The 23,468-nt window shown below is 44.6% G+C and overlaps 1 long non-coding RNA gene across 1 annotated transcript in view; it reads left to right on the top strand.

The window, feature by feature from the left end:
• The first annotated feature begins 695 nt into the window (after positions 1–695).
• LOC140454076 (uncharacterized) overlaps positions 696–23,468 on the top strand; it is a 39,526-nt gene continuing 16,753 nt past the window's right edge. Inside the window, exons 1-2 of the long non-coding RNA XR_011952610.1 lie at positions 696–764; positions 7,631–7,724. This is a non-coding gene — a long non-coding RNA (uncharacterized lncRNA). The remainder of the gene's footprint in view (positions 765–7,630; positions 7,725–23,468) is intronic.

The raw sequence follows: 23,468 nt of genomic DNA, 5'->3' as shown, positions 1-23,468 counted from the left end.
TGTGAATTCTCTCCGCTCCTTTCTCCCAGCGAGGGTCCCGAACACCGGCTCTGAACGTCACTCTCTGAAGCCGATCGCAGTCGCTGCCGGAGAAAGCAGCTCCATGTCTCTCTACCCTGACCAATGTGACATTGCCCATGCTCTGCATAGAAACCAAACTGCGCGTGCGCCGGAGGTTATCAGTGGGTTCACAGAGAATATTCATAACTGCACAGACTGATGGGCAAAATATTAGTCATTAACAATTGTTTTGCCGAGTTACAGTGATAGAGATGTCTAGCATGCAAATAGATTGTCCGGTCCAAATCAACCATAACGGCCAGTTATGTAAATTACCAATCGTTCTGGGAGTTTGAAAAGAAGTTTCTTACTCGAGTTGTGCAAATCGATTTGAAATATGTACGTTATCAGATTTACATTTCAACTACAGGATTTCTTAAAATCTCACATTGATTTATGAGAGAGATTTAATGCTCCACGATGTAGTGAGAATGATCAATCCTGTAAAATTGTTTGCTCTCTGACCAATCTTGAAGCGTTCACTCCCCGAGAATGCTTTAGCCCCACTCCTCACTCACTCTGGTTGGAGGACCGGCCGCTACTCGGTCCTCCTGTTTCCGCCCCTTCCTCCCAATTGCAGAGTTGATTCAGGCGTGACTTCGCAGGCAAGGGACAAAGGACGTTCGATTCGATGTTTTGTGACGCGGTGAAAATATCCCGAATCTTGGACCGAGAGGCCTGGGTTCAATTCGCAGCTTGTGCAGGTGTGTGTAACAACAACTTTTAGCAGGTTAATTAGGAAAAAACAAGGGAAGTCAGGAACAGAGAGCAAACAATAGAAAATGCATGCAATGTGGTGGGGCTCTCAATGCTCAGATGATTTGGCTCTTTACCAAGCGTTTCAGGGTCCCAGTCCAGGCTGTTGCACTCCTCTTAGTGCACAGCCAGATACCACCATTGTGGGGTAAAATGTTGTGGTGGGATATAGTGGTGCCTTTCTGGAAGGTGCTCGGATTTTGTGGTGAAAACAGTTGAGAAGGAGTCGGGTTTTGTATGGAGCTACCTGTCCCCCTCCTGTTGCAGCATCTTATTATTGCCCTGACTCTATGTCGTACATGGAGAAAGTGAGGACTGCAGATGCTGGAGATCAGAGCTGAAAAATGTGTTGCTGGAAAAGCTCAGCATGTCAGGCAGCATTCGCTACCTCGAACATGTTTGGTAGAGATCAGTGACACTTCGTAAGCTCACAATACAAGATCCATCACTCTGTTTAAGACAGTAAAAAACTCTTGTAGCACAATAGCCAGAGAACAACACAGTGCAGAACAGGCCCTTCAGTCCTTGATGTTGCGTCGACCTGTGAACTATTCTCAGCTCATACCCCTACACTATCCCAAAATCAACCATGTGCTTATCTAAAGGATTGTTTAAATCTCACTATAGTGGCTGAGTTAACTACATTGGTTAGGGCGTGGAATCCACTACCTACTAGTCTCTGAGTAAAGAACCTGCCTCTGACATCTGTCTTAAATCTATCACCCCTCAATTTGTAGTTATGCCCCCTCATACACACTGATGTCATCATCCTAGGAAAAAGACTTTCACTGTCTACCCTATTTCAGCCTCTGATCATCTTGTATGTCTCTATCAAATCCTCTCTTAGCCGCCTTCTTGCCAATGAGAACACGTTCAAATTGCTCAACCTTTCCTCATAAGACCTTCCCTCCAGACCACACAACATCCTGGTAAATTTCCTCTGCACCTCTTCCAATGCTTCCACATCCTTCCCGAAATATGTGCACCAGAACTGCGCACAATATTCCAAATATGGCCGCACCAGTGTTTTGTATAGTTGCAGCATCATATTGTGGTTCCAGAACTCAATCCATCCACGAATGAAACCTAACAAACCGTATGCCACCTTAACAGTACTGTACACCGGGGTGGCAACTTTCAGGCATTTATGTACGTGGACTCCAACATCCCTCTGCACATCTACACTACCAAGAATGTTTCCATTGACCCAGTACTCTGCCTTCCTGTTATTCTTCACAAAGTGTATCACCTCACATTTAGCTGCATTGAACTCCATTTGCCACCCTTCAGCCCAATTCTGCAGTTTATCCAAGTCCCCTTGCAACCTGTAATATTCTTCCACACTGTCCACTACTCCACTGACTTTCGTGTCATATGCAAATTTACCAATCCATCCACCTATGCCTGCGTCTAAGACTTTTATAAAAAATGACAAACAGCAGTGGTCCCAAAACAGATCCTTGTGGCACACCACTAATAACCGGACTGGAGGCTGATTATTTTCCATCATCCACCAGTCGCTGCCTTCTTTCAGAAAGCCAGTTTCTAATCCAAACTACTAAATCACACTCAATTCCATGTCGCTGCATTTTCTCTAAGAGCCTAACATTTGGAAACTTATGAAAGGCTTTACTGAAGTCCATGTATACCACGTCAACTGCCCTACCCTCATCAAAATGCTTGGTCACCATCGCAAAAATACTCACTGAAGTTTGTGAGACACGACCTGCCCTTGACGAAACCATATTGACAATCTGAAATCATATTGTTGTTTGCCAGATGATTACAAATATTGTCTCTCATAATCCTTTCCAAAACCTTTCCCACAACAGAAGTAAGGCTCACTGGTATATAATTACCTGGGTCATCTCGACTGTCCTTCTTGATCAAGGGCATAACATTTGCAATCATCCAGTCACCTGGTACTGAACCTGTAGGCAATGACGACTCAATATCAAAGCCTAAGTATTTGCTATCTTCTCCCTAGCTTCCCAGAAAATCCATGGATAAATCCCATCCAGCCCAGGGGACTTGTCTACTTTCAATCCTTTTAGAATTGATAACAACTGTTCGTAACTAACCTCGATCCTTTCTCGTCTAACATCTTCTACCTCATTATTGTCTGCAATATTCTCATTTTCCTGAGTGAAAACCAATGAGAAATATTCGTTTAGCAACTCTCCAATTTCCACAAGAGATGCAATTTCTGTCGTAAACTACAGTTCCCTTACCTTATCACTTCCTCCCTGCCTGACAGGGACATACCTATCAAGGACACACAATATCTGTTCCTTAAACCAGCTCCACATTTCTATTGTCTGCATCCACTGCATTTTGCTACCCCATTCTATGCATCCTAATTCTTGCTGAATTGCATTATAATTGCCACTGCCCCATCGATAATTCTTCACCTGTGACATGTACCTATCACTTTCCATCGCTAAACTAAACATAACTGAATTGTACTCATCTCTCCAAAGTGCTCACCTACAACTGAACCAAACACCTAGTCCGGTTCATGACCAGGCGCCAAATCCAATGTGGCATTCCCTCTTGTCGGCCCTTCGACTTACTGTGTCAGGAAACCCTCCCGTACACATTGGACAAAAACTGATACATCTGATATACTAGAGTTATAGCATTTTCAGTGAATGTTAGGGAAGTTAAAGTCCCCCATAATGACCACCATGTTACTTTCACTCCTACCCAGTGTAATTTTGCTAATCCTCTCTTCCCCCTCCCTGGACCTCTGCAGCAGCCGATTAAAAAGTCCAAGCAGTGTGACCTCCCCTCTCCTGTTTCTAACCTCAGCCCACACTACTTCAGTAGAGAAGTCCTCATCAAATGTTCTCTCAGCCACCGTTATACTATCCTTGACTAACATGACATGCATGGGCCCATTGCGGTGCTTCAAATTCCATGAGGCAGCCATACTGTCTACGACAGACAGACTCAGTCCAGAATCTCCTCTGTCCTTAAGACTTTATGCACTGCCTGCACTCCTCGATTTCCCCTTTGCATGTTCCCTTTCCAACCCACCACACCTGCATCACTCCACAATTGGAGCTGCCAAGGACAGAAGTCTGTGGAATACCCTCCCTAACCTTCTCTATCCTCTTTTAAGATGTATTTTAAAATAATTCTCTTTAATCAATGTTTTGATCATCCATGAAGCACCTTAGGAGATTTGCTATTCTGAAAGATTCCATACAATGCAAGTAGTTGTTTTTATTGCCATACATTAGGAGAAACAAGAATGATGCTTTCAAATTGTTAACAAGAAAGTCACTGATAGGCACAGTGTGTAGGTAAAATAATAACGTCACATTGGGATCGGCAATAAACAAAGAAGTAACTAATGCCTGTAAAAATGGCATGTCTATTACCATGGGTGATTTTAATCTACATGTAGATTGGTCGAACCAGCTCAGTCAGGGTAGCCATGTGGAGTTCATTAAGTTTATCCATGATAGTTTTTTTGAACAGTATGAAATGGAACTGACAAGGAGCAAGCTATCCAAAATCTGGCCCCTGTGCAATGAGCCAGGAATAATTAATGACCTCAGAGTTAGGGATCCTCTTGGAAGAAGTGATCACTGTAAGGTTGAAGTTAGAACACATATGGAGAGTGTGAAGATAAAATCTAATACCTTGGTCCTGTGCTTGAACACGGGGAACTAAAATAGAATGATGGAGAACCTGGATAAAGTAGACTGGAAACAAAGATTTTATGGTGGGACAGTTGATGAGCAGTGAAAAATTTTCAAAGACCTTTTAGGAAGTGCTCAGCAAAAACATATTCCAGTGAAAAGGAAGGACTGTAAGAAAAGGTGGTGGACAAAAGATAGGGAATTCTACACCAGTTAGTTTATTTTCTGTAGTTGGAAAGATGCTTTGGTCTATTATGAAGGAAGAAATAGCAGGGAATCTCGATAGAAATTGTCCCATTGGGCAGACGGAGCATGGATTCATGAAGGGCAGGTCATGCTTGACAAATCGTTTGTAATTCTGTGGAGACATTTCGAGCAAGGTGGACAATGGGGACCCAGTGGATGCGGCGTGCCTGGATTTCCAAAAGGCCTTCAACAAGGTGCTGCACAAGAGGCTATTGCATTGTCTTAGAGTGCATGGGATAGAGTATTAGCATGGATAGAAAATTGGTTGATTAACAGGAAGCAAAGAGTGGGGATAAATAAGCCTTATTTTGGCTGGCAATCAGTAACTAGTAGCGTGCCTCTAGGATCAGTGTTGGGACTGCAATTATTTAGAATTGAGACAGATGATTTGGAGTTGGGGACCACATGTAGGGTGTCAACGTTTGCATATGACACTAAGATGAGTATCAGAACAATGTGTGCGGAGGACTGGGAAACTTTGCAGAGGAAACGAGATACATTGAGTGAGTGGGCAATGGTTTGGCAAGTCGAATATTATGTTCATAAATGTAAAGTCATACTCTTTGGTTGGAGTAATATTAGTAAAAAGATTACTACTTGAATTTTTTTAAAATGCATTATTTGCTATGCAGAGGCACCTGAACATCCTTCTGTATGAGGGTTGGTCACCAGGTACAACAATCAATTCAGAGGACAAATGGAATATTGTCCTTCATTGCTGAAGGGATTGTGTTTAAAAGCAGAGGTGGACTATAGTGGGTGCGAGTGAGCCCACACCTGGAGTACTCCATGTAGTTTTTATCTCCTTTCTTGCTCAAGGATATACTGGCACTAGAGGGTGTGCAGAGGAGGTTAACTATGTTGACTCCGGAGGTGAGGAGTTTGGTTTAACAGAGACTGAGTAGATTGGGATTATATTCATTGGAATTCAGAAGAATGGAAAGATATAAAATAATGAATGGAATGGATAAAATAGAAATAGAGAGAATGTTTCCACTGGCAGATGAAGCTAGGACAAGAGGGCATCACCACAAGATTACAGGCAGCAAATTTAGGACTGAATTGAGAAGGAACTTCTTGACCTCGATGGAGTGCATTGCCCAGGGAAGTAGTTGATGTTAGTTCAGTAATGTTTTTAAAGCTAAATTAGTTTTTTAAAAAAGAGAAATAATTAATTATGGAATACGGTGAGAACGTGGGTAAATGGTACTGCGTCCACAAAATGATCAGCCATGATCTTATTGAATGGTAGAGCAGGCTCGAAGGGCAGGACGGCCTTCTCCTTTTCCTAGATCTTTTGTTCTTGTATTATGCATGCCTCCATCACTCGTGACTTGGAGGTGTTGGATTAGGATCGACAAAATTAAAATTCACAGAACACCAGGTTATAGTCCAACAGGTTTACTTGGAAGCACTTCTTTGCTGGTCCTTCATCAAGTGGTTGTGTGATTTTTAACTTTGTCTCTCACTCTTGTAACTGAGAAACAGCAACAAAAGCCGTGCGCAAGCTCCAGCCAACAGTTGTATTGTGGACAATGAAGAAGGTTATCTCAGAATACAATGGGATATTGATCAGATGGGCCAGTGGGCTGAGGACAGGCAGATAGGATTTAATTTAGATAGATTAGGTTTGTATATCTGGTTGTCACGGACAGGTTGGACCGAAGAAGTGATTGATGTCAGCGGCGGACCAATGCCTAGACAGGGCAGGAGCTGGAGGACCTGGCGGGGCAGTTGGTCCTCCGGCCAATCAGTGAATGAGGGTGGGGGGGGGGGGTACTAGACTATACCACGTGATCATCCACGTGATCATCCTCCGCGGTGGGCGCGGATGTTCGGAATGTGTGTGCGCGGTGAGCTGTTGGTAAGGAAAGAAATACACAGCAGGAAGTGGGAGGGAAATGGTATTGGTATGGTCTGAGAGGTTTTACAATCATTTGCTGCACATCGGAAAATACAAATTTGAAACTTACAGTCCCGTTTTTGCAGCAAATGGGAATGTGCCTTGTTGAGTAATCGGCCCGAGTGAGTGCCGCCATCTTTATTCGGGGCAATGATTCACTGGACACGTGCGCGGCCGCCAGCTTTGTAAGGGGCAAAGTTCAGAGGGATGTTTGTACAGCCTTCCCTGGTAAAAAAGAGTCATAGGGCAGGATTTACACAGAGCACATTCAAACCCAGAGAAATGGATTTTTTTCTGGATTTGTTTCGTCATTCATTTAAATGATTTGGATGTGAATAGAGGCCGTATAGTTATTAAGTTTGCAGGTGACACCAAACTTGGAGGTATTGTGGACAATGAAGAAGGTTATCTCAGAGTACAGTGGGATATTGATCAGATGGGCCAATGGGCTGAGGAGTGGCAAAAAGGATTTAATTTAGGTAGATTAGGTTAGGATATCTGGTTGGCATAGGTTGGACCGAAAAAGCCTGTTTCTGTGCTAGACATCTTTGACTGTGGGATCATAAAAGTGAACTCTGCTCTGGTTCAACTCTGGGTTCTCTGATGTCCACTTGTTCATTATCTAGCTTCCTCAGTCTCTCATGGGTGTATTTTTGCTCTGTATAGTATTTTACTATTACTTTCACAGCTGTTTTGTCAATGAATTGAAAAATGTAGAGCTGGAAAAACACAACAGGCCAGGCAGCATCCGAGGAGCAGGAGTATCAACGTTTCGGGCATAAGCCCTTCTTCAGGAATGTAAATGAATTGTCCACTGCTGTCCGGCTCCTGACCATATGCTGTTCCATTATCAGGTTATTTTTTCCACAATATCTTTGACAGTCAAGAATTCTTTTTTCCAATAAGCGAGTGCATTTTCCTTCCATTTCTGACAGTCAAATTCTGCACCATTTTCATTCCCTATAATTCATATTGCACTCCCTGAAACATCAACTGTGTATTTCTCCTTCCACAGAAACCAGTGATCAATGCCAAAGCCTTGTTGCCTGTGGAGAGGGTGATGTTTGACTTCCTTGTACTGCTGCAATTTGTAAGGTGAAGGTGGTTGGGTAAGAGACATTACAGATTATTCACTCAGCGATATTGAAGAGTAGAAGATATCCTTACAAATCATCATGGTTTTAATTTCACAAAAAATATTATTGAGAACTTTTGACATAAGGCTACAGATGGCGAATATTGTGTCCAGTGACCACAACCATTGCCAAATAAGCAGTTTTTCAAGAATGCCTTAAAGAAAGAAAGCAGATCTTAGAGGGTTAGAGTGGGGATTCCAGACCATGTTCCTTTGCAGTCTATAGAAACCGTCACACAGGTGAACATCATTGAGAGTCTGAACTAAAATGAGTTATTGAGATATGAAAGGGTGTGTGGTGCAGGGAGACAGGAATGATTACAGCCAGGAATTATTTCAAATGTCCGAAAGTAAATTGTTGTTGCTTAAAAATGGGAGTCTTTTGATTGATCGGCAAGTTTTGGTACAAGTGAGCACTTCAGCAGTAGAGTTTTCAATATTCTTGAGATTATCGGGAAGGTGAATGTGGGATGCTGGTTTAGATAATGAAATCTAGAGTTACTAAATGGAATGAATGAGAGTTTCAGCGAATGAGCTGAGACTGTGGTGAGGTCAGGTGATATCACTGAAGTCGAAATAGTGGTCTTGGAGGGGGGCTGGTCTGTCATCCTCACCTCATTCAGCTGTTTGTCAGTTTGTGAATCAAGTCTGTCACAAGCTCAGGAGCTGATTGGCCCTGGCAGAACCCAAACTGGGCATCGGTGAGCAGGTTATTGCTGAGCAGCTGCGTGACAACACTGTTGATGACACCTTCCATCACTTCACTGCTGAGCGAGTGTGGACTGATGGAGGGGAATTGGCTGAGTTGGATCTGCCCTGTGTTTTTGTGTTGGAACATCCCTGAGTAATGTTCCACAAAGTCAGTAGGTGCCATTGCTGGAGCAGTACTTGCCTTGGTGGGCAGCAGGTTCTGGAGCACAGCCAACAGTATTATTGCCAAAATATTGGCAGGGCCCATACCTTTACACTGCTTATCCATTTCTTGATCTGATTTGAAATGAGTTTTCAACCAAGTCGATTCATATCTGTGATGTCAGGGACCAATGGAGAAGGCTCAGCCACTTGGCACTGCTGGCTGAAAATCGCTGCTATTGCAGTCCTCTTATCTGTTGCATGAATGTGTGAGACCTCTCCATCTGTAAGGGTGGGGATATCTGTGATGCTTCCTCCAGTGAGTTGTTTAATTGTCCATCACTATTCTTGACGAGGTGTGGCAGAACTGCAGAACTCACATCTAATCTATTGGCTATGGGATCACTTAGTTCTATTTAGTTTTGCTTGTGCTGTTTGGCATGCAGGTTTGTTAGCTTCACCAGGTTGGCACCTCATTTTTAGGTATGCCTGGTACTGCTCCTGGCATGCCCTCCTGCATTCACCATTGAACCAGGGTTGATTCCCCTGGCTTGATGTTAATGGTTGAGTGGGGGATATCAGGCCATGAGATTTCAGATTGGGCTGGAGTACAGTTTTGCTGCTGCTGTTGGCCCACAGTGAGGTGGAAGTTGCAGGGTCAAGAGGGCTGATTGTGTTGTTGTATTTTCCAGTGCATTGGTAGATGTAATGTGGTCCATCCAGTTTCATTCCTTTGTTGAGACTGTGCAGTGATTAATACAATGAGTGATTTGATGGGCCTACTGTCGGGTTTCTTTCCCTTAAGGACATTGTCAATAGCAGAAAAACATCCCCAATGGTTCCATGGCAAACAGTAGATTCTTCATTACAGTTGTTTTTTCTTGACTTCAGAGCCACCCTCTACCGATTTGGGATTCAAACCTGAACTTCAGTTGTATATTTTAATATTCTTGATAAATGATAAATACGACAGGTTTGTTCACTTATTTTTAGAATCACTATCACAGGTTTTGTTTATTGTTTTGGAAATAAAAAGAATGTCCATTACCATGTCTCCTCCATCCTCCCCTCCAACAACAAGAGTGAGGAGCACATGGAGTTTCTCTGTCCATAACATTGAAACAATCTGATCAGCTGCCTCTGCTTCTTTCCTCCCTCTCCACTAGCCCACCGAGCCAAACTGCCTCACAAGGGTGCTCCTCAATTTAGTCCTAAACTTGCATTTCCTCAAGTCCCTTGTCGAGCCTTATTAGAGGTCATCTTGACCATTTACACTAGTGTAGCTAAATCATGGACATTCCAAATCTCTCTCTCATCCTCCTGCTTGTCAGCGCTCTTCCCCCCCCCCCCCCCGCACCCCCCCCCCCCACCACCCCACACACACACACCAACATTGCAATATTGTTCCATGATCTGTCTGTCTGTTTTTTCTGGTTATGTCCTTCTCTCCCATTCGGCTAAAACCTAATATTTGACCTCACCATCATTGGAAAATCCTGCTCCATCTCCACTCTCCCTTTCCTTTCTGAGTTCATTGTATTTGGTGTCCCTCCAGGATCTATCCTTGGCCCGTCCTGTTTCTACCCTACACACTGCCAGGAGGTAACGTCGCCCAAAAGCACAGTGTTAGGTTTCACATGTACACTGACAATGCCCGGCTCTCCCTCCCCATCATCCCTCTCCATTACTCCACTATTACTCAGTTATCAAACTGCTTACCACGCTTCGATTAGCTGCAATTGAATCCAATGAAACACTGTAATTGTTAAACCAATTGCCTTCAGTTGCTATTCCAAATTCATTTCCCTTTCTGCTGTGTCCCTCCCTCTCACGGGGAAATGTCTGAGGCAGAACTACATTCTTCACAATATTGCTCTCATATCTGACCCCAAGGTGACCTTCTGATCAGGCATCTACACAATCACAAACACCAGGAATTCCAATCTCTTAAACGTTGCTTGTCTCCTTTTCACCCCAGCTCCATTGCGACTGAAACCCTAACCTGTGTCGGTGTTGCATTTAACTTGACAAATCAGAAACAGAACCCTTGATTCCGCGACTGACCCAGAATCTGGTTCAAGACTCACCCGTAATGGGACACATCCTCTCCATATTTACCCTGTCAAACCTTGACAGAATCCTGTATGTTTCAAAGAGATCATCTCCCATTCTTCCAAAGTCCAGTGAGTATATTCCCAACTTATTCAGCCTTTGCTTACAGGATAATCCCTTCAAAACAGGGATCATCCCAATGGATCTTCTCTGAAATGCCTCCAATAAACTTCTCTATTTCATGAACTAAAGTGACCAAATCTGTTCACGTTACTCCAGATGTGGTCTCACTTGCCATTTGTTTAGTTGCCCTAAGGTATATATTCCAAACTCTTATATTGCAAACTCTTTGAAATAAGGGACAGCATTCCATTCCCCTTTCCTGATTCCCTGTTGTAACTGTGTGCTCGCTTTCTGTGTTTCCTGCTCATTTTCCCCAGTCCCTTTTGTGATGCAGCTTTCTACAGTTTATCCCAAGTTATAGTCTATTTGCCAACTTGTTGCCTAGGTTTCCTGTGAATATCTCTATGTAAACTGTTTATAACCTTTTGGAACTTTCCTGTAATGCCTTTTCTAGGAGATTTACCCCCTCATTATTCGAAACATGTACTGTGAGCACTGGGCAGTGGCAAGCATGCACGGTTGTTATCTTTCAGGGATACCCTGTTTAATGACTGGGAGGAGCTTGTTGCCCATTGGTCAGAATGGAGACATCTTGCCCATCAAGGTGCATAAGACTTTCACACCCCATGTCTCATTGAGGAGGCACAGCGTCAGCACGGAAGGAAAGAAAAGGAAGGAAATTCTGCTCTCCATATCTCACTGAATCTTGGGATATTCTGTCCCATGTTCAGTCACATGAAGTCCCAAGGTGGAAACTCATAGAAACCCACACAGATTTGCCCCTGAATTGCCTGCTAACCTCCACCAGGGGTAATGTGTACAGTCCTCCTGGGCCAGGAGGAGGGGATTGTATGAGTTTCAAACTTGAACTGACAGTGACGGATTTTATAAACTTGTATTACAGGCAGATATTCAGATGGTAATCTCAGTCACTGTAACGCCAAACTCTGACAGAATTACTCAATACATCAGGCCCTGGATATTCATATTGTGTGAGAGTATTGTGTTCCAGATCAATACCATTTGCTGAATAAAAGTTCTCCTTTGAATCAAACCATCCTCTCAATAGATCTTCCCAAATCTTCAACATGTGTCCTGTAATCCTTGTATATTGAGCTGAAGGGTCGAAGGTTTATTATAATGTGTAACTTTTGTAAACCGCTTTGTCACAGCTCCCCAAATTTCCTTTGCTACAAGGAGAACTCCTCAGTTTCCCCAAACCCCTGATTCCCCAATGTCTGTTTGCTCTCTATAAGGTTCACATCAGAATTGTATTGGAACATTCTCCACTTGCCTGCATCAGTGCACCCCCCCCCCCCAACAATATTAAACAAAGTGAACATCCTCCAGGATAATGTGCTGTACCTGAGAGGTTTCCCATCCACCACCTTCAGCATTCCCTTTCCCCACCCTCGAGGCACAGTGGCATCACTGTGTAAAAGATGAAGTCAGCATTGTCCTACCCGACCATAGGACTGCTCTCTCATTAGAGAGAGATATCTAGTAGTGGTTAACCTGAATATTACCACAGCACAGGCAAGGGGAGAGGTTGAAAATGAGAGTCCATTAATTGCGGATGGTTATTCTTGATGTGTATTAGCAACACACATTTCACGTGAACAATTAAGTTAAAAAAGCCCCACACATTCTGCAACTAAAATCCCTCATTCCTTGAACCATTCTGGTAAATATCCTGTGCCCCGTCTCAGGGACCCTGCCATCCTTCACAATGTGTGGGCGATCTGTGGTTCACACAGACCCAGCTGCTCTGAAACCTGTGGGTGATAGCATAGAGCAACAGTTGCACTAAACCTCACCGTCTGGAAGAGAGTGAAAGACAGAAATCCAGAAGGCATTTAAAATCTATTTAGGAACACGCTTGCAAGGCCAAGGCTGACAGGTCTATGGGGTCTGTGCTGGAAAATGCGATTAAAATAGTCAGCTGGAAGATTTCTTTACAGCATAAACCCAATGGACCACAAAACCGTTTTCCGTCATGTAGACAACAGACGCGTAATATAGGAATGTGACAAGCCACAATAGAAACCAGGTCAGAGAAGGTGATATTAGAATAGATGTTACGTGATTAATTAACATTTTTGGAGGAAAATGTGACAGAGGTTAAGTGGGACATTGTGGAGCTCTGGGTGCAGGAATCTGAAATAAAAATGGGTTATCCTGAAGGCTGGAATTAAAGAAAGGCACATCACAGAGATTTGTGAGGGTGGACAAGATGAAAGATAGAGAGTGTGTTGAGACTAGAGGAGATTAGAGATTGGAGGATGTTGCAGAGATTGAGATGATTTTGATGCAGAGATAGTGATAGTTCTGAGGCTAGAGAGGAATTATAGAGATAAGGATGAGTTGTTCGCTTTCCCAACACTACCTCTTTACTGATAATGATTGTTTCTCTGTCCTCATCTGCCATTGCCTCCATAGGCCTGCGACAATGAGAGTACACAGACAGTATGTTCCTGTTAAGGCCAAGGCTGGGAGGCGTCGAGAATGCTGCATGACCTGAGAAATTGAGTCTCTGCTCAAGAAAATGAAGGGAGGATATGGCAGGTACAAAACACTGGGTTTGAGTAAGTCCCTAGGGGACTATAAGGGAACAGCAGGAGGTGGGAGAGATTCTATAAGTATTTCATGTCAGTTTGTACTGAAAGGGGATATGGAAGTTAGAGATGTTGGAGAAATAAATAGTGATAACTTGGCAAGTGTTCATATTACAGAGGAGGAGGTACTGGATGTCTTAAAACGCATAAAGGTGGATAAATCCCTGGAATCTGATCAGGTGTATCCCAGAACTTTGTGGGTAATGAGGGAAGCTTTTGCTGGGCCTCTCGCTGCGATATTTGTATCATCGATCGCCACAAGTGAGGTGCGGTAAGACTGGAGCCATTATTTGAGAAAGGTGGTAAGGAAAAGCTAGGGAACTATGGACCGGTGAGCCTGAAGTCAGTGGCAGAGAAGTTGTTGGAAGGGATTCTCAGGGACAGGATTTACATGTCATTGGAAAAGCAATAAATTATTAGGGAGAGTCAGCATAGCTTTGTGCATTGAAATCATTAACTTGGACTTGAGAAAGACACAAGGTTTCACATAACACACTGGTTAGCAGGTTCAATACCATAGAATTCTGGCAGAACTCGCTGTTTGGATACGGAATTGGCTGGAAGGTCAAAGAGTCATAGATGGACAGCACAGAAACAGAGACCCGTCGGTCCAACCAGTACATGCTGATCAGATATCACAACGCAATCTAGTCCCACCTGTCAGCACCCGGCCCATTTCCTTCCTATTCATATACACATGAAGATGCCTTTTAAATGTTGCAATCGTAATGGCCTCCACCACTTCCTCTGGCAGCTCATTCCATCGACGTACCACCCTCTGTGTGAAAACGTTGCCTCTCAAGTCTCTTTAAAGTCATTCCCCTCATACCATAAACCTATGCCCTCTAGTGCTGGGATCCCCCACGCCAGGGAAAGGACTTTGTCTATTTATCCTATCCATGCACCTCATGTTTTTATATACATAGATAAGATCACCTCTCAGCCTCCGACGCTGCAGGGAATACAACCCCAGTCTATTCAACCTCTATTCAACCCCCAGCCTAGCTCAAATCGTCCAACCCTGGCAACGTTCTTGTAAATCTTTTCTGAACCCTTTCAAGTTTCACAACATCCTTCCAAGAGGAGGGTGACCAGATTTGTACGCAACGATCGAAAAGTGGCCTAACCAATGTCCTGTACAGCTGCAACATGATCTCATAACTCCTGTACTCAATACATTGTCCGATAAAGGCAAGCATACCAAATGCTGCCTTCACTATCCTATCTACCTGCACTCCAAGGCCTCTTTGTTCAGTAACACACCTCAGGACCTTACCATTAAGAGTATATGTCCTGCTAAGATTTGCTTTCCCAAAATACCACTGCTCAGCCATTCACCCATCTGATCAAGATCCCATTGTACTCTGAGGTAATCTTTTTCACTGTCCACTACACCTCCAGTTTTGGTGTCATCTCACTAACTATACCTCCTATGTTCACATCCAAGTCATTGATATAAATGACGAAAGGTAGTGGATCCAGAAGTGATCCTTGTAAAACTCCACTAGTCACAGGCCTCCAGTCTGAAAATCAACCCTCCATCACCACCCTCTGTCTTCTGCCTTTGAGCCAGTTCTGTATCCAAATGGTTAGATCTCCCTGTATGCCATGAGCTCTAACCTTGATGAGCAGTCAGTGTCATAGTGCAGGATGCTTTTTGGACTGGAAGCCTGTGATGAGCAATATGCTGTCAGGCTGGGTACTGGGTCCACTGCTTTTTGCCATTGATATAAATGATTTCTATGTGAATATAGGAGCTATGGTTAGTAGGTTTACAATAGACACCAACATTGGAGGTGCAATGGATAGCAAAGTTACTTGAAAGTACAATGAGACTCCGATCAAATGGGCTGAGGAGTGGCAGATGAAGTTTAATTTAGATATATGTGAGGTTCTGCATTTTGGAAAAGCAAATCAGGGTGGGAATTATACACTTAATGGGAATGTCCTGGGGAGTGTTGCTGAACAAAGAGATCTTGGAGTGCAGGTTCATAATTCCTTGAAAGTAGAATCATAGATAGGGAGGGTAGTGAAGAGAGTGTTTGGTGTACTTGCCTTTACTGGTCAGTGCATTGAGTACAGGAGTTGTGACGTCAGTTTGCGGCTGTACAGGACATTCATTCAGCCACTTCCGGAATTCTGCTTTCAGTCCTTGTCTCCCCGCTATTGGAATGATATTGAGAATCTTGAAAGGATTCAGAAAAGATGCAAAGATGTTGCCAGGGTTGAGGGATTGAACCATAGGGAGAGGCTGAATAGACTGAGGCTGTTTTCACTGGAGAATCGGATGCTGAGAAGTGACCATAGAGGTTGATAAAATCGTTAAGGGCATGGATAGGGTAAACAGCCAGGGTCTTATTCCTGTTTAGGTGAGTCCAAAACTAGAAAGCACAGGCATGAGGGAAAAGATTGTAAAGGGATATTAGGGGCAAAGTTTCAAGCTGATCGTAGTATGTGTATGGAATGAGCTGCCAGAGAAAGTGTGGAGGCCGGTACAGTTACAACATTTAAAAGGCATCTCACTGGATATGTGATTGCGAAAGGTTTCGAAGGCTATGGGCCAAGGGCTGGCATGTGGGACGAGATTAATTTAGGATATCTGGTCGGCATGGACAAGTTGGACTGAAGGGTCTGTTTCAGTGCTGTACATCTCTATGGCACTAATAAATTAAAATTAAGATAGGTTTCTCTTTTATGGAGAGTTAGCAGAAGGTCAGACAATTCTCCTTGGAGCTGAGAAGGTTAAGCAGTGATTTCGACCAGGAGTTGATTTGTTTCCAGGGTATTTCATTTACAGAGAGACAGAGTGAGAAATCTTTAACGTCACAATTTTTATTAACTATTTTCAGGTAACAGGCAAATAATGCAAAGAAAAATGTGAAGATTATTTTGCTCACTAAGATCTGAGCATCTGCAACAGTTTGACCGACAGCTGGATGCAGATTCAGTAGTTATTGTCAATACAAATTTGAAGTTTAACATTTTTAAGGAAGGATTTTGAGGGCTATGTCCAAATGGAAGGTGAGTTGGGACTGACTGGCACCATCTCCAGAGGGAGAGAGTACAGCCCCATTGGGCAGAATAGCCTCCAGTCCCTGTGCTCTGTGATACTGACCCATTCACTGTGAATGATGAAGCTCATCACAGGGCAGAGCCGTAGAGATGTACAGCATGAAAATAAACCCTTTGGTTAAACTGGTCCATTCTGACCAGATATCCCAACCTAATCTAGACCCATTTGCCAACACTTGGCACATATCACTCTACACCCTTCCTATTCATAAAGCCATCCAAATGCCAAATGGTTTAATTGTACCAACATCCTCCACTTCCTGACAGAAGATTCCAGACACGAACCAACATCAGTGGGGAAAAATATTGCCACTCAGATCCATTTTAAATTCTTCCCCTCTCATCTTAAACCTATGCCTTCTCATTCTGGACTCCCCGACCCCAGGGAAATGACCTTGTCTATTTATCCTACCCATGCCCCTCATGATTTTATAAACCTCTATGAGGTCACCCCTCAGCCTCTGATGCATCTGGGAGGATCCCACCAATCATGTCACAATGGGGCCTGGCTGATTGACACAGCTTCAAACCAATAGGAGAGTTGGCATGATCCTCCAGCCAATGGGAGTGAATGAGGGGTGGGTCCAGCAGGCCAACACATGACCATCAGCTTTTCAGGCGCAGTGTCACTGTGAGGGGGGACTGAATGTGAAGGAGTGGGAGAGACAGCAGATACTGGGAGAGAGATGGAGTTAGTGTGGACTGGGAAGGTTGATAAACACTGTTTCCGTCTGCTGGACCTGAATTAGATACTCCGGGTAAATTAGAACCAAAAGAACCTCGGATGCTGTAAATCACACACAACAACCAGAAGGTACTGGAAATGCTCAGCAGATCTGGCAGCATCTGTGAAAAGAAATCAGTTCGCATTTTCGATTCAGTGATGCTTCCTCAGGAACTGATTTTACTGAGAAAAAAAAGTCTGTTTTTATGCAGAAGGTAGGGGGTAAGGAGTAAATGATAGGTGGGGATAGAGTCCAAAGAGAGAGATAAGAGCAGTTGGACAAAGGAGTGGATGACGATCGGACGGGGGGAGGGTGAATAGCTGTTTATGGGGACTCTTTGTGGCTAACAATAGGTAGTGTGTAGTGGCAGGCTACGTAATAACAAGGCCTGGTATGTGGGGTAGGGGGCAAAGACACTAAGACGTGGGAGAGTTCAGGACCTAAAATTATTGAATTTGTTGTTGAAGCCAGAGGGTTGCAGGGTCCCCGAGTGGGAGATGAGGTGTTGTTCTTCCGGTTTGTGTTCAAGTTTGGCGCTGGAAAAGCACAGCAGGTCAGGCAGCATCCAAGGAGCAGGGGAATTGACGTATTGGGCATGTCAGCACTTTATCAGAAATGTGGGTGGTGGAATATGGCTGAGAAATAAATAGAGAGGGGTGTTTGGAGTTGGAGGGAAGGGAGCTAGGGTGGCAATAGGTGGTTGTAGATGGAGGGTCGTGGTGAGAGGGTGGAATGGACAATTGGAAAGGAAGATGGACAGGTGGGACTGTTCAAGAGGCCAGTGCTGAGTTTGTGGGTTGAATCTGAGATAAGTTGGGGGATGGGAGATGAGGAAACCTTGATGCCGTGTGGTTGAAAGTTCCCAAGGTGGAAGATGAGGTGTTCTTCCTCCAGGTGTCGGGTGGCTCGGATTTGGGATGGAGGGCTTGCATGTCCTTGGCAGTGTGGTGACGGAGGGGGTGGGGGGTAGCCGAAGTGGTCGGCCGGGATGGTTGGTGCATGTGTCCCAGAAATGTTCCATGAAATATTCCACAATTTGGTGTCCTGAGAGCAAGGAACACAATAGGTGAGGTGTTTGGGTGGGCAGGGAAATCTCTGCTGGATGTGGGAGGATCCAGTGGTGCCTTGGATGGAGGTGAGGGGAAGGTGTGGGCACAGGTTTCCACCTCTTGCAGTGGCAAGCGAAGGTGCCTGGAGTGGAGGGTGGGTTGGTGGGGACTGTGGATCTAACGTGGAAGTCACAGAAGGTATGGTATCTGTGGAATGCTGAAAGGGGTGGGGAGGGAAATATATCTCAGGGGGTTGGATCTGATGGTGGAAAGAGCAGAGGATGATGCAGTGTATCTGGGTAGAAGGTTAGGATGGGGGATTCCATCTTTGTTGCATTTGGAGGGATGGGGTTCAAGGGCAGTGGTGTGGGAAGTGGAGGAGATACACTGGAGGCCATTGGTGACCACATGTGAGGGGAAATTGCAGTCTTTGAAATAGGAAGCCATTTGGTATGTTCTGAAGTGTTCTTCCAGCTTGCATCAAGCTTCACTGGAACACTGCAGTAAGCATGAGACAGAGATGTTGGACAGGGAACAGTCTTGTGTGTTAAAGAGCAGGCAACTGGAAGCTCAGGGTCTTTTTTGCAGGCACAATGTAGATCATCAGCTGCCATTTCCACCACCGCCACTGAGATGCTGGAAGGTTCCTGTCTCCTCCATTAACAGCTTTCCAACTTCCCACTCCTTTATTTTTCCAAATGTTCCTGTGTCTCTTTGGGCTCTGTCCCCACCTATTATTTACTCTTTAACCCCTATCTCCTGTAGTCCAAAGATCTGTAGGTGAGGTGAATTGGCCCAGCTAAGGTTCCCGTAGTGTTCAGGGATGTGCATTAGTTCGGGGGAAATGGAGAGTAATAGAATAGGAGAATGGGTCTGGGTGGGATAAACTTTGGAGGGTGGGTGTGGAATTGTTGGGCCAAAGGGTCTGTTTCCTGAAGGGATTCTAATTTTCCCAGCTGCCATCGGTTCTGAGGAAGGGTCACTGAACCCGTCATGACCCATGGTGTGTGCAGGAGGCGGAAAGGGGAGAGTGGCAGCAGGAACCAGATGAAATGTATCAGTGTAGACTGGGAGGGTTTAGTTACACTCTGTGCAGGTATTAGTCTGAATTAGAAACTCTTGATCCCACGTTTGCAGCAAAGGGGAAGATGGCTTGGGCCTCAGGCAATGAGAGGTCCTGGGTTATGGCCACCATCTTTATTTGGGGCAAGGTACAGCAAGGAGCATGCACGTGTCCTCTTCCTGGGTGGGGGCGGGGTGATTTGAAGAGGAGCATTTACACATCAAACACATACCGAGAGAAGTGTTTGCCTTCACTATTCATCTTGCACTGACTGTGAGCTTTGTTTTGTGAATTCATTTTATAGGATATTAATTGAGAATAATTGAGACTGGGATCTCAATAAACAAGTTTCTACAGTCAGCGGAGTCATCAGGATCTGAATATCATTGGCATTTAACTGTGGAACGAGAAAGGTTTGTCTGTTCTGTCTGTGGGAAAATATCTTCAATAGTTTTGTCAAGCCAAAAGCAGACAGATGTTCAAGTTCATGGTTGGATCACCCTTGGGGTATGTGTTCAATTCTTGGCCCTCTAGCTGTGGAGGGAGGTATTGGCCTGAGAGAGAGCACAGATTTATCCAAATTGCACCTCGTCTTTTTGCAGGAACTGCAATTTAGTCTCAATCATCCACTTTATAATGTTAATCTGTAAACTCCCTACTTCCAATTCTCTGCAAAGTTCTCGTGTACTCAAATTCCAGCACCGTTTCAGGTGGAACTTTCCAGATTCTGACAACTGTCTGTTCATTCAGAAACTGCTGAAGTCCATTTTGACTCTGGGGTTACAAAGGGCTGAATTGAAAGATGCAATGCTGGTCGTGAGCTCCCATTGAGGTGCATTGGAACAGCACAGGAGGATGAGGGAAGTGTAGGTGTGAGCAGACAATGAAAATGACAGGGCTGCACTTTTAATACTGCTTGGCTCAATGAGAGTGTTTTGGAGTTGGGTGTAAAAGGTGAGGTGAGACAGGGAGAAGGTGAAGCTGAAACTCACTTTTAGTTCAGGCCTTTCAGAAATTCACAGTCCAATGGGAATAGCCAATTTGTCAGTGATACCTGTGGAGTATTTAAGTTTTTAAAGTATGACATATCAGCTTAAGTAAAGTTTTTTTTTGTTCCTATAATGGACGAGTTTGAAGTGAAGGAAGGTTACTCACTCATTTAAATTCTCTTAATGGGAGTAACTAGGTGAATGTAGAGAGACGTTGTGACAGGAGCCCTCAGACCCGTGGTGTGCTTTTCTTGCACAATGTGGGAAATAAGGGCCGCTTCCAGTGTCCCTGACGGCTATTTGTGCAGCAAGGGTTCCCATCTGCAGCTACTGGGAAACTGCCTTTCAGAGCTGGAGCTGAGAGTGGACTCACTGTGGAGCATCTGCAATACTGAGAATGTTATGGACAGTACGTTTAGTGAGCTAGTCACACTGCAGGTAAGGGTTACACAGATCGCGTAAAAGGCTCAGGAAGCGAGTACAGGAGTCCCCTGTTGTTATCCCCTTCTCATACAGACACTGTATACCACTTGGGATTCTGTGATGGCTGAATGGATGGGGTGGCTTCTCGGGAAATCAGCATCAGCCAGGTTCACGACACCACAGAGAGCTCTGCTGATCAGAACAAGAGGAATGAGAGTGCCAGGGCTATCCTGACAGGGGATTAAATAATCAGGGGTACAGCCAGGCACTTCTGTGCCCACAGACATGAATCCAGGATGGTATGTAATCTCCCTGGTGCCAAGATCCATGATATCATGGAGTGGCTGCAGGACATTCTGGAGCTGGAGGGTAAACAGGCCGTGGTCGTGCAACACACAGATACCAACGATATCGCTAAACAGTGGGATGAGGGCCTGGAAGCTGGACATAGGGAGAGCAGAGATGCATGAAAATGTAGCTCCTGAACTGTAATAATGTCAGACTTACTCCCAGTGCCATGTGCTAACGAGAGCAGGAATGAGAAGGTAGATCAGCTGGATGTGTGGCTGGGGAAATGGTGTACCAGAGAAAGGTTATGATTCTTTAGGCACTGGGACTGTTTCTGGGTGGGACCTGTACCAGCCTGACCGGTTACCCCTGGGCAGAGCTGAGACAAATCTGGTGGGGGCTTTTGCCAGTTCTATTGGTGAGTTTGTAACTAGTCTGGCAGGGGGATGGGAACTAAAATGTAGGCTGAGATGGGTCAGATTCAGGACAGGGAATGGGAGGTAGAACATTAGTGATGTAGTTAGCGGCTCAGAAAGCCAAAGGAAAGGAGGATTAAACGAAGATTGAGTCCCTCTTCAGCCATCAGTCCTGACATCCCAGGAAGGTGAGTCAACAAAATATGGAGCTGTGTACATGTCTATGACTCTGTGCTTCAGCAAAATGGTGGAAATCTACAAAAAAAAAACAAAGCGCTGGAGATCCTCAGCAGGTCTGTCAGCATCTGAAATGGTGACAGATGCAGGAAACATTGCAGCCTTGAAGAAGTGTTTAGATGATCACACCAAGCACTACAATATCGATTACACGCTGAGTGCCAGAGCGTTGGACGAGCATAAATAGGTGCTTGATGACCAGCATGAATACGATGGGGCTGGAAAGTTGACGTTTTGGGTCAGGGTTATATATCAAGACTGACAAATGGTCCCGACCCAAAACATCAACCTTCCTGCTTCTCTGATGCTGCCTGACCTGCTGCACCTCCCCAGGTCCACATTGTACAGACTCTGACTTCCAGCATCTGCAGTCCTTGACTATCTTCACATCCCAGGAGTCATCTTTTGATCCTCCTTTACTCTCTCAATAACCAGGAGAGCCTTCCTTGGAAAAGGGGAACAAAGGTGTATACAGTACTCCAGGTGTGGTCTCATCAAGGCCCTTCCAGAAAGGGATCCCTGCCCCCATCTTATCCATGATGGTCATCAAGCACACATGCCTGGTGTGATCATCTCAACCCTTCTTCAAGGCTGCAATGTTTCCTGCATCTGTCACCATTTCAGATACTGCCAGACCTGCTGAGGATCTCCAGCGCTTTGTTTTCTCTGCTGTAGAGTGTTGAAAGGGGAGATTTGCAGTTGAGAAATTCAAATTGAACTTCACGTTACTTGATCCGTGCTGATCTGAATATCATTGGCCTTTTCATCTGGAAGGAAAGGTTTGCATTCTGTCCGTGGGCGAATATTTCAAATGTCCGTGTGACGATAAAAGTACTGAGACAGTGAAGTCCATGTTAGTATGGGGACTTGGTTTTTGAAAGTCTAAAAAATCATGGCACATTTCCATGAAACAGGTAAGTCACGGATTGGTTTTGTATGAGGACAATTAGCCATGAAACCAGAAAGACCAAAGGATTCCTGCATCATGGAAAAAGCTATGAAAATGGGATTGTTGTAATGAAGTGAATTATCAATCATTGATTGTAATCCATTGGTGTTGTCACATCAGTTCCAGCGCCGCAGGGAAACACGGGAAATGTGATGAATGCAGTGTAGGTTTCAGTTATTCAACTGGAAAGGTGAGGAAGAAATTTACAAGGATGATGCCAGGTCTCAGGGGTCTGAGTTACAGGGAGAGGTTGGACAAGTGAGGACTTTTTTTGTTTAGAGTAGAGTAGGGGGAATATTTTATAGAAGTTTATAAGACCATGAGAGGCATGGGTAAGGTGAATGCACTCGGTCTTTTTCCCAGGGACTCAAGGATTGGAGGGCATCCGGTTAAAGTTAGAGGAGAAAGAATACATGGGAAACTGAGCGGCAACTGTTCTACACAAAGGTGGTATGTATATGGAATGAGCTGCCAGTGGAAGTGGTTGAGGTGGGTATATTAACAACATGTAAAAGACATTTGGACAAATACATGGATAGGAAAGTTTCAGAAGCAGATGGGCCAAGTGCAGGGAAATGGAGTTAGCGTGGATGGACATTCTGATTGGCGTGGGCCAGTTTGGGCCAAAGGGCCTGTCTCTGCTGCAGGACGCTATAACTCTAAGTGCATGTGCTATTTCTCCCCCTAACTCTGTTGGTATCATGGGATGTATTCCATCAGGGCAGGGAGACTTGTTTACCTTTAGCTCCATTAGCTTGCCCAGCTCTAACTCTTTCGTGATAATGGTTGTTTCTTGGTCCTCACCTTCCTCAGTCTCCTTATCAATTACTGGCATGTTCGTCGTATCCTCCACTGTGAAGACTGA

Source organism: Chiloscyllium punctatum, chromosome 28 (genome assembly GCF_047496795.1).
Source record: "Chiloscyllium punctatum isolate Juve2018m chromosome 28, sChiPun1.3, whole genome shotgun sequence".
Classification (NCBI taxonomy): Eukaryota; Metazoa; Chordata; class Chondrichthyes; order Orectolobiformes; family Hemiscylliidae; genus Chiloscyllium; species Chiloscyllium punctatum.
Note: the sequence above shows the minus strand (reverse complement) of the source record. Positions and strands in the feature narration are given on the sequence as shown.